This window comes from Lolium rigidum, chromosome 4 (genome assembly GCF_022539505.1).
Source record: "Lolium rigidum isolate FL_2022 chromosome 4, APGP_CSIRO_Lrig_0.1, whole genome shotgun sequence".
NCBI lineage: Eukaryota > Viridiplantae > Streptophyta > Magnoliopsida > Poales > Poaceae > Lolium > Lolium rigidum.
In genome coordinates this window covers 135894628-135906788 of record NC_061511.1, presented here as the reverse complement: position 1 = coordinate 135906788, position 12161 = coordinate 135894628, and the positions used below count along the sequence as shown (strand labels likewise).

The window sequence follows — 12161 nt, the reverse complement described above, 5'->3', positions numbered from 1 at the left end:
TGAGCCGTGCTATTGTGTTTTTTATATTGAGTAGCAATGTTTATGTAACCTTTCTTTAGTTAGACTTAATCAACCGGGAAACAACTTTCCTGTTGTCTGGATGAGGCAAACAAATTCTTCTTTAGAATTAACCACAGACAGTTTATCTTGAGACGGGTCTTCTGCAGAGTAAGAGGTGAGAAAAATATTCATGGCTTCTTGATCTCTTTTTTTCCACATTTTTTACTACCTGGAGGATCTAGCTGACTTGCATCTGGCATTATGTTTTCAGGGCATAATGCGAGGATGCATGAATGAATGGCCAATGCTGATGGCAAGATTCATGAAACTGCAAGCTTAATGACTCCTAGAATGATAAGTACCCCTACCACTGATTGTTCCATAATTCAATGGCATGTCGTAGGTCAATCATGTTAACAAATGATGTGATGATGCAAACACTACCCTCTGCCATATACATGAATAGATTTTTTAAGATCACATCAGGATTCCTCAACGTTTCGTGCTTGATATCATTTTAGGTATAGCTGGAGCACAACTTGGAATAAAATGCACAAGTGAAGCGGGGGTATCCTTGATTCCCACGACACTTGGAGGTGGGGATGCATGCATGGAGGTGATGGTGATGGTGTACATTTTGGTTGTAGTTAGGGCCTAAAAAACTTCTGATGGACTGTATATTTTTATGAGGTGGTATATATACTAACCCCGAATGTGAGGGTAAACTTGTGGTGTCTAAATGACACCCATTTTTGTTGTGGTCGTAGGTTGACACCATAGTTGTGGTGGTAGGATGAACTTGTGATCAATTTTGATAATGATCATGCATGCTCCTCTTAGTTAATTATCTGGTGTGAATTTGTGATGCTTTCTTATGATTTCATTGATGCTTATGATCATATTTCTTACTTGTTCTTCTTGTGACGTGTTAGTGGTATGTGGTGTTTAAAAGGAGACATCTAGAAATCTACAATTTATGGAGGATCTAGCAAGAGCAAGTCAATATTTTCTCCAACAACAACTACATAGGGCATGATATTTTCAAAGAGATACAAGAGGAGTACCTGAGATTTACTCTAACGTGACTCGACCTTTTACTTGTTGTCTACAGATAAAGCACTAGCCGGTTACGGAAACAGTCACAATTTTTTCCTAGCACGTGAGGTCTATTATTTTCTTGTTACATTACATAAACGAGTATGAGAGAAAAAAAAAACAAAGCTCCGTACACACATCATTCACGAGAAAAAAATTGGAAGAAAATCCCTACAATTTTAATTGCAATCCCACTGCAATTAAAAAGTCTCAGTTGCAACCTACAAGCGACGAAAAAAAATCTTACTACCTCCGTCCCGGTTTATAGGTCTTACGTGTATCTCTAGATCATTAATTTAACTAACATGATATAATATATATACTAAAAATATATATGATTAGAAAGTTCAGATGTTGTACTTTCTAATGGTATAATTTTTATATTGTAAAACTTATATTATATTGATCAAATTTACAATATTAGAATACGCGTAGGCCCTGTAAACCGGGACGGAGGGAGTAGTTGCGATCCACATGCAACTGGGTCAGGTGCGACCTACATGCAACTGGGAAAAATCTTTGTTGCAACCCACATGTAACAAAAAAAAGTCTCAATTGCAATCTACATGCAACTGAAAAAAAAACTTAGTTGCAACCTACAAGCAACAGAAAAAATCTTAGTTGCGACCCACATGCTACTGAAAAATATCTCAGTTGTAACCCACATGTAACAAAAAAAAGTCTCAAATGCAACCGAAAAAATCTCAGTTGCAACCCACATGCAACTGGAAAAATATCAGTTGCCACCCACATGCAAGTGGGCAAATCTCAGTTGCGACAATCACATGCATTTGGAAAACTTTTATTGCGATCCATGTGCAACTGGAAAAAAATCTCAGTTGCGACTCACATGCAACTAGAAAACAAAAAATCTCAGTTACAACCAATCTATAACTCCCTAAACTAGCATAAATCATTACATAATCCAATGGCCAGGAACATGTTTCTCAGCTACAATACATGTGTCCCTATTTTCTTTTTTGCAACGAACAAGAACTCGGAGCATGGAAAAAAGGAACAAACATTTGCTAAACGTCACATGCTACAGAGGGCATGGAAAAGAAGCGAAGCAAATCAAAGCAAAACCCATGAAAACGCAACAGGCAAACTGCCCACAACAAAGCAATAACCAGCGGCCCAGCATGCAACATCCCTGGAGGACCTCAAATCAACAAGATTGCATGAATTTTTATGCACTTAATCTAATGGATGATAAGGTGACTGAATTTAATAAATCTCAGGCGCCTGATTTTCAGCAATTCCGAAAATGTTTTAAGTTTTTCTCCTCCCAGCTGCCTCTTCCAAAATCTAGCCGCCGCCTTGATTCTTCCTCTTCCATAAGTCGGTCCCCACTCCTCCGGCCGGCCATAAGTATTATTGTCAGTACTAACATAAAAAAAAACCCGATCTAGAAGTTGAGTTTTTAATAAAAGTAGTTGTTTCAAAATATTAGATTAGGGTTTTGGAGTTGTCTTCGTTTTCGCCTCCGTATCAATGGAGATGGCATCGTCTACAATAAACAATCTTCTCCTCTTAGTTCGACAAAGAGATCTCCTTCGCGATGTCGACGATGGTGTTAGAAGATTAAAGTTTCAAAGGTATGGTCTTCTAGATCTTACTTCGCCGGATCGGTTTTGGATTTTCTATCAAGGTTGTCAAGAGGAGGATGGTCCTCACATTTTTTTCCCGGATGCTACTACATCTTCGACAATGGTGGTTTGTATAAGAGCATCCCCAGCCGTCTCCCCGACGAGGCCCCCAGGACGCCTTTTTTATCCGGATGGACGAAAACGGCCCAGTCGCGCCCCCGGTTCCTCGTTTTCGTCCGGATTAGGTCTTTCATCCGTCCGGAGAGTCCAGGCCATCCCCGCCCCCCCGGGGTGCGATCGGGGACTCCGGACGAGAGAAAAGTGGGGACGGGCCCGCTCTGTCGGCGAGAGAACAAAGGAACCCCACCACTTTGTCGACGTAAATCCCTCCTCCCCTCCCATTGCTCTGTCGCCGCTGGCACCACCCCTCGCCAATCCGCCGGCCGGTTGCCTCAAATCCGTCGTTCCTCCACCCAGCAGCCTATATTCCGTCGCCCGTCGTGCCCTCTGCCTATTTGCCGCCGGGCAGCTCCCTCGCGTCGCTCCTCTTCGACACACCCAGCAGTTGTTCGTCCAATTGCCTGGCCGGACATGGACTCCGACGAGGAGGAGGAGGAGCAGATGTTCGCCGAGATTCTTGAAGAAGAAACGGCAGCCGCCGCCCAAGACGAGGAGCACCTGCTGATCCTAGCTTGCCTGTCCGGCTTGTACGCCGAGTCGGTCATTGGTCGCCGTGGTGGGTCGGCACCAGGTCGCCGGAAGTGCAAGCCGAGGCAGCGAATGGAGGGCTACTACATGTTCTACGCCGACTACTTCACCGATGATCCATTGCACGGTGAGGCTGTTTTTAGGCGTCATTTCAGGATGAGCCGGAAGCTCTTCCTGAAAATTGTGTATGCCCTTCGAGAGTACGACTCCTCTTTCAGATGCAAGTTGGATTGCACCAGCATGGCAGGGTTTTCCGCCCTCCAAAAGTGCACGGTGGCTATGCAGATTCTGGCATATGGAGCTCATGGTGATTCTACCGATGACTATCTTCGGATGGCGGAGTCCACCGCCCTTTATTGTTTCTACCGGTTCTGCAGGGCGGTGATAGCAGTGTTCGGGGACATCTACTTGAGATCACCCACTGTCGAAGACACTGCTAAGATCCTCGCTGTCAATGAAGCTCGAGGATTTCCAGGGATGCTTGGAAGCATTGACTGCATGCATTGGAAATGGAAGAACTGTCTGTTTGCCTGACAGAGAATGTACAAGGGTCACAAAAAAAGCTGCACTGTGATACTTGAGGCAGTGGCTACCCATGATCTCTGGATTGGCACTCCTTCTTTGGTATACCGGGATCCAACAACGACATCAACGTCTTGCAGTGCTCGCCGGTCTTCTCCAAGCTTGTTGAGGGTCATGCTCCCCCGGTTAACTTTGTGATCAATGGCCGGCAGTACAACAAGGGTACTATCTTGCAGACGGTATCTATCCAAAGTGGGCAACATTTGTGAAGACTATCGCAAGTCCCGACCTTCCGAAGGAGCAGCAGTTTGCCAAGGAACAAGAAGCTTGCCGAAAGGATGTCGAGCGTGCATTTGGTGTCCTCCAGCAGAGATTTGCTGTAGTCCGGTTCCCTGCTTTGACTTGGTCCAAAGATCAGATGTGGGAGGTGATGAACTGTTGTGCGTGCTTACACAACATGATTATCGAGGATGAGAGGAAGCATCCGGTTCCTCCGAGCGAGCTAGCTGCACCATATGACAGAGAGGGTCCTCTTCACAGCCTAACCACCAGGTGTCGACATCGTGGGTTGCGTTCATCGCTATGCGTCAGGAGATTCGAGACTCCACAATGCATCAACAGCTGCAGGATGATCTGGTGGAGCACATATGGATGCTTCGAGGCAACACCAACTAGTTTCCATTTGATTTGTTTGAAAACTTGTCTTGTTTTGTTGAACGGTAAAATTTTATTTGTAATAATAAGCCAAATGTTGGCAAAACTGGTCAAATTTGCTTAATTATGCACGAAATTTGGCATCCAGGGACGTTTTTCCTCTAAAAATCGCCGAACCCCGGGTGTATACCGGGGAGACGGCTGGAACTTCGGTGCTCCCCGAGCCAAACTTTCGTCCAATCCGGCGCTAAATAGCGCCGAATTTCGACCGGAGCCCCAACGGCTCGAGATGCTCTGATGTATGATCATATTGGTATTGGTGCTCATGTTGATCTTTGTTGATTACTTTAATAGTGCTCCTGAAATATTATGCTACACCTTTTCATGCTAGTCACATCAAGTTTTTGAAGGAGATCGTGTGCCTGCGTTCCGAGCGGTGGAGATGTTGCCGGGTGGAGGGAATGGAGACTTTGTGTTCACCCCTAACATTGACGATATGTTCCCCCAAAGGCCAAATTATCTTGATGTCTATCTCCCTCAGGTAGATATGGGGCGCTTTGATAATCTTGCTTATGCTTTTGTGTTCCCTTTCGCTCTCAATCCGGACACTATCATCCGAAGGGCTGTCTTTCAGCTTGCTCCAGATATTTCCATTCGGCTTGCCCCTTCATCCCAGGGATCTGCTCTCGCTATTTTCTACAGCGGAGCGGAGAGGGAACTTTGTCTTGGAGAAACCTCTGTTCAATGGGGGGAATAGATTATGCTGTCTCCTTTGTCCCACATAATGCCACAAAATACAACTTTGATTACTCTGTGGGGTTCCTTGCATCGATTTTTATCTATCGTTTCCCAATGCAACAGTGGACTGAAAAATCCATTGCTAAAGCGGTTTCTCCCTTCGGTGCCCTTGTGGCTGTTGATCTTGTTTACTTTTCTGACAATGACTTCAGCACTATATCCGTCACCGTGCATCTCGAGTGCATCAGCAAGATCCCGAGACTCCTCGTGGTCAAGGAGGGAGGCCACGACACGCTCACTTGGATTGATGTCGGTGGTTTTTTAGATCTCTCCCTCCCGCCATCCCCACCACCATCCCCACCACTCCCTCCGGCGCCATGGTTTATCCCTGTCTTATCTTCCTCTTCTGGCGTGGACTCATTGGCAGGCTTTTCTGAGGACACACTTTCTGACCACGCATATCCTCGTAGATCGCCGGTCACAGTTCTTCGTGGCCCGGGCGGGTCTTCATCTGTTCTTGCCTCGCAGGACATTGCCGAGCACGTGTACCCATCGGAGGAGGCACTGATGACGGTGCCAGAGGAAATGACGCTGTTCCTGACCTTCCCGGGGCTGGCAGATGCAACTGCCTTTGGCGAGCAGACTCCCACACCAAACCTGCCGGCCCCAGGTTTCAACTGGTCTGGGGGGGTAGAAGATGTGGTGCGGCCTTTCACTGAAGGCGCAGCCACCTCTACGGTGGACCCTTTGAGTTCACCAAAGATGGTTCGCAAGAAGGAGCCGAGGGTGACGGACACGATTGCTGGGGAGGAAGATACGTTTGACATTAGCTCGATGTTTATGTCACCGTCTTCCCCTGTGTTTGTCCCTCGCGAGGAAATGGTGGCGACCATGGAAGCTATGGTGCCAAAACGCAGCAAGAGGATCGCCCAGCAGGGTGACGGACAGTACATCCGAGTGGTTGACTGAGCGGTTCAGAAAAAGGCAAGAGAAGTAGAGAGTCTGCGAGAAGGGCGGCAGCTGGCGCTGCCACAGAAGAAGCTCAAGGGCCTTGCCCTCGATGAAGAAGGAACCGCTCAGCCAAACCTGCAAGTTGGAGACCTGCTTTACCTGGGGAAAGCATGTGGCTTTACAGAGACTGAACTGGTGAAAATCTCTGATGATGCAAAAGAGTTTGAAGATGAATAGAGAATCCATGGTTCAGTGGGGAGGTTGCGGCTGCAGCATAAGCAACCAAGTGGCCCTTTGCATCGTTGATGTTGCTTCATCTATTTGCGTATGTTATTTTCAGGTTTCTTCTTCTAGTGGTATGTATGTGTATTGCTGTCGAACAGTCTGTTTCCACTGCAGTTTCCTTTGTTTCATCATGACAACTAGTTTCAAAAAATTCAGTTTGGGGGATTGGAATGTAAGAGGTCTGAACGATGGTAAGAAATGTGAGCTGGTCAGGGACTCACTCTCCTCAAATATGTTTGACGTGATTTTCCTCCAAGAAACAAAGTTACAGTCAATCTCATATTTCAAAAAGAACTCTTTCCTCCCTACCACGCATGACAATTTTGAACACATTGATGCCATAGGTACTGCAGGTGGTATCCTAACTGCTTGGAACTCGAAGAACTTCAAATGCTGCAACACTATTGTCAAAAGCAGATCGCTCACAGTACACCTACACTCTGAAATTTCAGAATTCCACCTTTGGGCAACACATGTTTATGAGCCGACAGCTGACTCTGAACGTGATGAGTTCTTTGATGATATTAGACAGTTGCAGCCATTTATCGATGGACCATGGATTATAGCGGGAGATTTCAACACTGTTTGGTCTGGGGAGGACAGAAGCACTGGTAGAGCTACCTTATCTGAAACTAGTCGGTTCAATGATGTGATCAGAGACTTGCAAGTTCAGGAATTGCCATTGCTGGACAGGAATTTCACATGGTCTAATTTTCAAGACCCACCCATCCTCACAAGAATCGACGGAGCCTTTATCAATGCAGATTGGGATCTCTGTTTACCGGATACAACTCTACATTCTATACCCAGGGTCACATCTGATCATTTTCCGTTGAAGATACAGGCATCTACTACTATTCCAAAGTCCAAGATTTTTCGTTATGAAAATAATTGGAAGTTCAGAACTGGCTTCACCGGGTTGGTCACCGAAGGTTGGAGTCACTTCCCCTCCTACAGGGACACAACAAAGTGTTTTTGCCGTAACCTGAAACTGTTGAGGAAAAATATTGGGACGTGGAGAAAAACTTTTCAAGCAGATAGGGAAGTGTTGGAGACAAATAAATTCACCCTGGCCTTTCTAGATTGGCTTGAGGAAGGACGCCCACTGACAAAGCTTGAGTGTTTCTTCAGAGAAATGGTCAAGCAGAAAATTGAAACCTTGATTCATTCCATTGCAGTGGCAGCCATGCAACGAGGAAAAGTAAACTGGTGTGTCCTTGGGGATGAAGATACTTTATTTTACCATGCCAGAGCGTCGGCAAGGCTGAGAGCTAATCAGATCAAAGTGATTCAGCATGATGGACATCCGCAGTACACTCAGGAGGCTAAGCAAAAAATCATGACTGATTATTTCAGAAACATCATGGGAACGGAAGTGAGGACTACTCCACACATTGATATCCAGGGGTTGTACCCCCACGTTATTAACTTAGCACAGCTGACAATACCTTTCAGTGAACAAGAAATCTTAAGAGTTATTAGAGATATTCCTAGGGACAAAAGCCCTGGACCGGAAGGTTTTGGGTTTGGATTCTATCAAGATTTGTGGCTTCTTATCAAATAGGATATTCTGAAATTCTTTGATCAATTCTTCCGTGGTGATACTAAACTGGAAGGACTTAACATATCATATATGATACTGCTTCGCAAAAAGGAAAATGATAGCTCTCCGAGCAATTACAGGCCTACTTCTCTCCTTAATTGCACGGTTAAATAGATCACCAAAATCTTAGCAGCACGGCTGCAATCTTTGATCAAACTCCTTGTGGATGAGGACCAAACTGGATTTGTCAAGACAAGATGCATTGCAGACAATTTTATGTATGCAATGGATTTAGTTCAGACCTACAAAAAAAGGAAGAATAAAGCTATGATTCTCAAGCTGGATTTCAGTAAAGCTTTCGACACGGTTTCTTGGGATGCTTTATTTACAATCATGCATATTAGAGGTTTTGTGGATCTTGTGGATGAAGGAGCTTCTTACATCGGCTAAAACAGCAATTTTACTTAATGGGATTCCAGGGAACTAGATCAATATTAAAAGGGGGTTGCGGCAAGGGGATCCTTTATCGCCTCTTCTCTTCATTGTGGTGGTTGATGTTCTCCAACAGGCTATAAAGAAATCTGCAGCTAATGGATCTCTTCGACACCCGGTGTTAGAAGACCAGCCCTGCCCAGTTTTACAATATGCAGACGATACTTTGATCGTCATACAAGGAGAAGTGGAGCATGCAAAATTCTTGAAGCAAATCCTAGATGACTTTGCAAGCACTACTGGACTAAAAATAAACTTCAGTAAATCAACCTTTGTACCAATTAATCTTACAGAGATTGCTAATGCTCTAAACTGTGATGTGGCCTCTTTCCCACAGGTATACTTCGGGCTTCCACTCTCTGACTCTAAGCTTCCAAAAGAGGTTTTTCTATCATATATCTCGGCTATTGAAAACAAAATTGGCTTTTCACTTCATTTCATTACACGTTGTGGGAGACTCACTTTGACAAAATCTGTTCTGTCAGCCCTCCTAGCCTACCTCATGTCTTGTATCAAATTACCGCAGTGGGCAATTGATGAGCTTGAAAGACTCTGGAAAGGGAAAAAATCTGTGAATGGTAGCGACTGTCTTGTTGCTTGGGACTATGTTTGCAGAAGCTTTGAAGAAGGTGGGCTTGGTATCAAGAACTTGCGAATTCAAAATGTTTGTTTGCTGACAAAATTCGTCCACCGTATTTTAACTCAGCCCAACTCGCCTTGGGCCAGATGGGTGGTGGCTACACACCTGCAAGGAAAGGATTTTGGAGACACGCCAACCACCCAAACCAGAGCGTGGAAACAAACTGTGGGGGATGATTGACACCTACAGAAATGCTACATGTATTCAGCTGGGTGATGGGATTACTACCTCATTATGGAAAGATAAATGGACGACTGATGGTCCTCTTTGCTTCCATTTTCCAGCTTTATTTTCACACACCACTAGGCCAAATATCTTAGTTGCGGACTGCTGGAGGGACGGAGTTTGGACTATCCCTTTTAACCACATCACCTCAGACCGGGCCGATCAAGAAAAGGAAGCGTTGTTTCGGTTCTTGGGCACCTGTAATTTGCAAAACTTACAAGGCGATAAGAGGGGCTGTCGTTTTGACAAAACAGACTCTTTTTCAGTTAGCAACCTATACAACATCATGAACTGGGGCGGTATGGAGATGTGCAGATGTGCAGCACCTAAAAAAGTTAAAAAATTTGCTTGGCTTCTGATCAAAGGAAGGATCAAAGTGAGAATTGTTTTACTCCGTCAGAATATTGTGGATGACGAGATATGTCCCTTTGGCTGCAAGGAAAGGGAGACTACTGAACATTTTTCTCTAAATTGTGGTAGAGCAATTCAAATCCTTGCGCTCTTAGGGATTAATTTAACCAGATGCGAGAAGCTTACAAATATCTATGACACCGCAAGGGAGAGTTGCCCGGCTCAGAAGAAGAATACCTGGAGTTTAGTCAATACAGCTGCTTTGTGGAGTACTTGGTTGGCAAGAAACAGGAAAGTTTTTGATAATGTTGAAACCCCAGTTCACATAGTTGCCAAGCAATGCATGGACACCTGCAAGCTTTGGGCTCTTAGAGCCAAACATGAGGAGAAGGCTTCTATTCAACATTGGCTAGCAGATTGGACTGTGTGTTTTTGTTTTTTCTCTAGATGTTTTTCCTCCCTGTAATCTCTTGCATGTACAACATTGAGCTGCCTTAGCTCCTTTTTTTAAAAAAATTAGGTAGGAGGAAACCCCTTCCGAAGTTCTAAAAAAAAAAATAACCTCGATCGGGTGCCGGGTTAATATCTGACGCGCCCCATCAAAAAAAAAAATCTGACGCGGTTAATCGAAACCGCATCAAACTTGGATTGTCGTGGCTTTGATAAAACTAGCAGGAAGGCCGGTAAATCAGTCACGCTTTCGCTAAACCTGTTCCTCGCGATGGCCGGCGGCTGGTCCTCCCTCCCCGCCGATCTTCTTGCACAGATCTCGGCTCTCTTGATCTCCGACGCCGACCATCTCCACGCCCACCAGGTATGCGCCCACTGGCGAGCCTCCACTTCCCGCCCGGCCGCCTACCGTCCGTGGGTCGTGGCCGGCCGACAGGTGCCCGACGGACGAGGCCCGCTCGGCGAGTACTCCCTCCTGCTCCCCCGCGGTGGCCGGCGCGTCGACTTCGCGGCCTCCCCGCCGCCCGGCCTCCGGTACTGCTGCGGCACGCCTCGCGGCTGGCTCGCGCTCGTGGACGATCTCCGGTCCCCCACGCGGCTGGTGCTGTGGGAGCCGCACTCCGGGGCCGAGATCCCGCTGCCATGCCTGTCCCCGGTCATCCAGGTCTTCCTCTCCGGCGACCCGCTCTCGTCGCCGGACTGGGTAGCCATCGCGACCCAGCCCAAGGGCCTCATCGCGCACATCCTCTTCTTCTGGCGGCCGGGGGACGCCGCGTGGAGCGGGCCGGGCCGGGCTCCCGCCGCGACGGTTCACAGCATCGAGTTCTACGCGGGGAAGGTATACTGCGTGGACAGCAGGGCGAACATCACCATCTACGACCTCAAGCTCGGCACGACGTCTCCCCCAGTGTTTCTTCAGGCCACGGGCATGTTCATTACTCAGGCGTACAGGGAGACGGGGGCGAACAGGAGGCTCAACTGGCTGACCCACTCCGTGCGCGCGGTGCACGTCGTGGCCTGCGGCGGCGAGCTCCTGCTCGTGCTGCTGTTCGACGGCCGCCGCGGGATGTTCATGGAGGTCTACAGGCCGGCGTGGACGCCCCTATGGCCGTGCCGGGTCGGCGAGAGGGTGACTGATCTCGGGGGCTACGCGCTCTTCCTCGGCCGTGGCGACGTCGCTGCGCTCTCTTCCAAAGAGTACCCTGCCATCAAAGGCAACTGCATCTACTACCTGAAGCACAGCCTCAACGCGCACAGCCTCAACGCGCATAGGGACGCGCTCATGAAGCACTTGGCCATTGTCGAAAAAATGAAGCACTGGGCAATGGTGTTCGATCTGGGGACGGATGCTGTGGAGCATATCCCTTACCCCGAGCTGCTGCACAAGGAGGAGAGGTGGTGGCCGTACTCGTGGTTTTGTCCTCCAAGGCCTCTCCTGGAGAAAAGCAGTTTTACCTGAACCTAGTCTTGGATGGCAGGAGCAGGGACTTTGAATCCCTCTTCAGGATAAGCTGCTTGCAGTATGGAAGACAATAAATTTTACTTGTACATAGTATAACTTATGTCAATCTTCTGTTTCGGCAAATTTTACTTGTGTGGGAAAAACTTTGCCTGTGCTTGTAGCATTGTGTTACTATGTTGATTTGCTCGAGTATTATTCTCTAAGTGGTACAGATACATGTGCCGATGGTCCATGACATTTTAGCAAAATCATGGATTTCTTTCTTAAGGGTATCATGGATGTATTTGTTCTTGAGAGAACAACCGATATACCCCAAGTTTCTGTTGAAGAAAATGGCTTACTAACTGCACCTTATTCTGAGGAAGAAGTGCAGAGGGCTATTTTCCAAATGGAATGCAACAAAGCACCGGGTCCCGATGGTTTTCCAAGTGGAGTTTTATCAAACTTTCTGGGATA

At 46.8% G+C, this 12161-nt stretch overlaps 1 pseudogene; it reads left to right on the top strand.

Moving 5' to 3' along the window:
* The first annotated feature begins 10482 nt into the window (after nt 1-10482).
* LOC124647534 lies at nt 10483-11702 on the top strand (annotated as a pseudogene).
* Nucleotides 11703-12161: the final 459 nt, after the last annotated feature.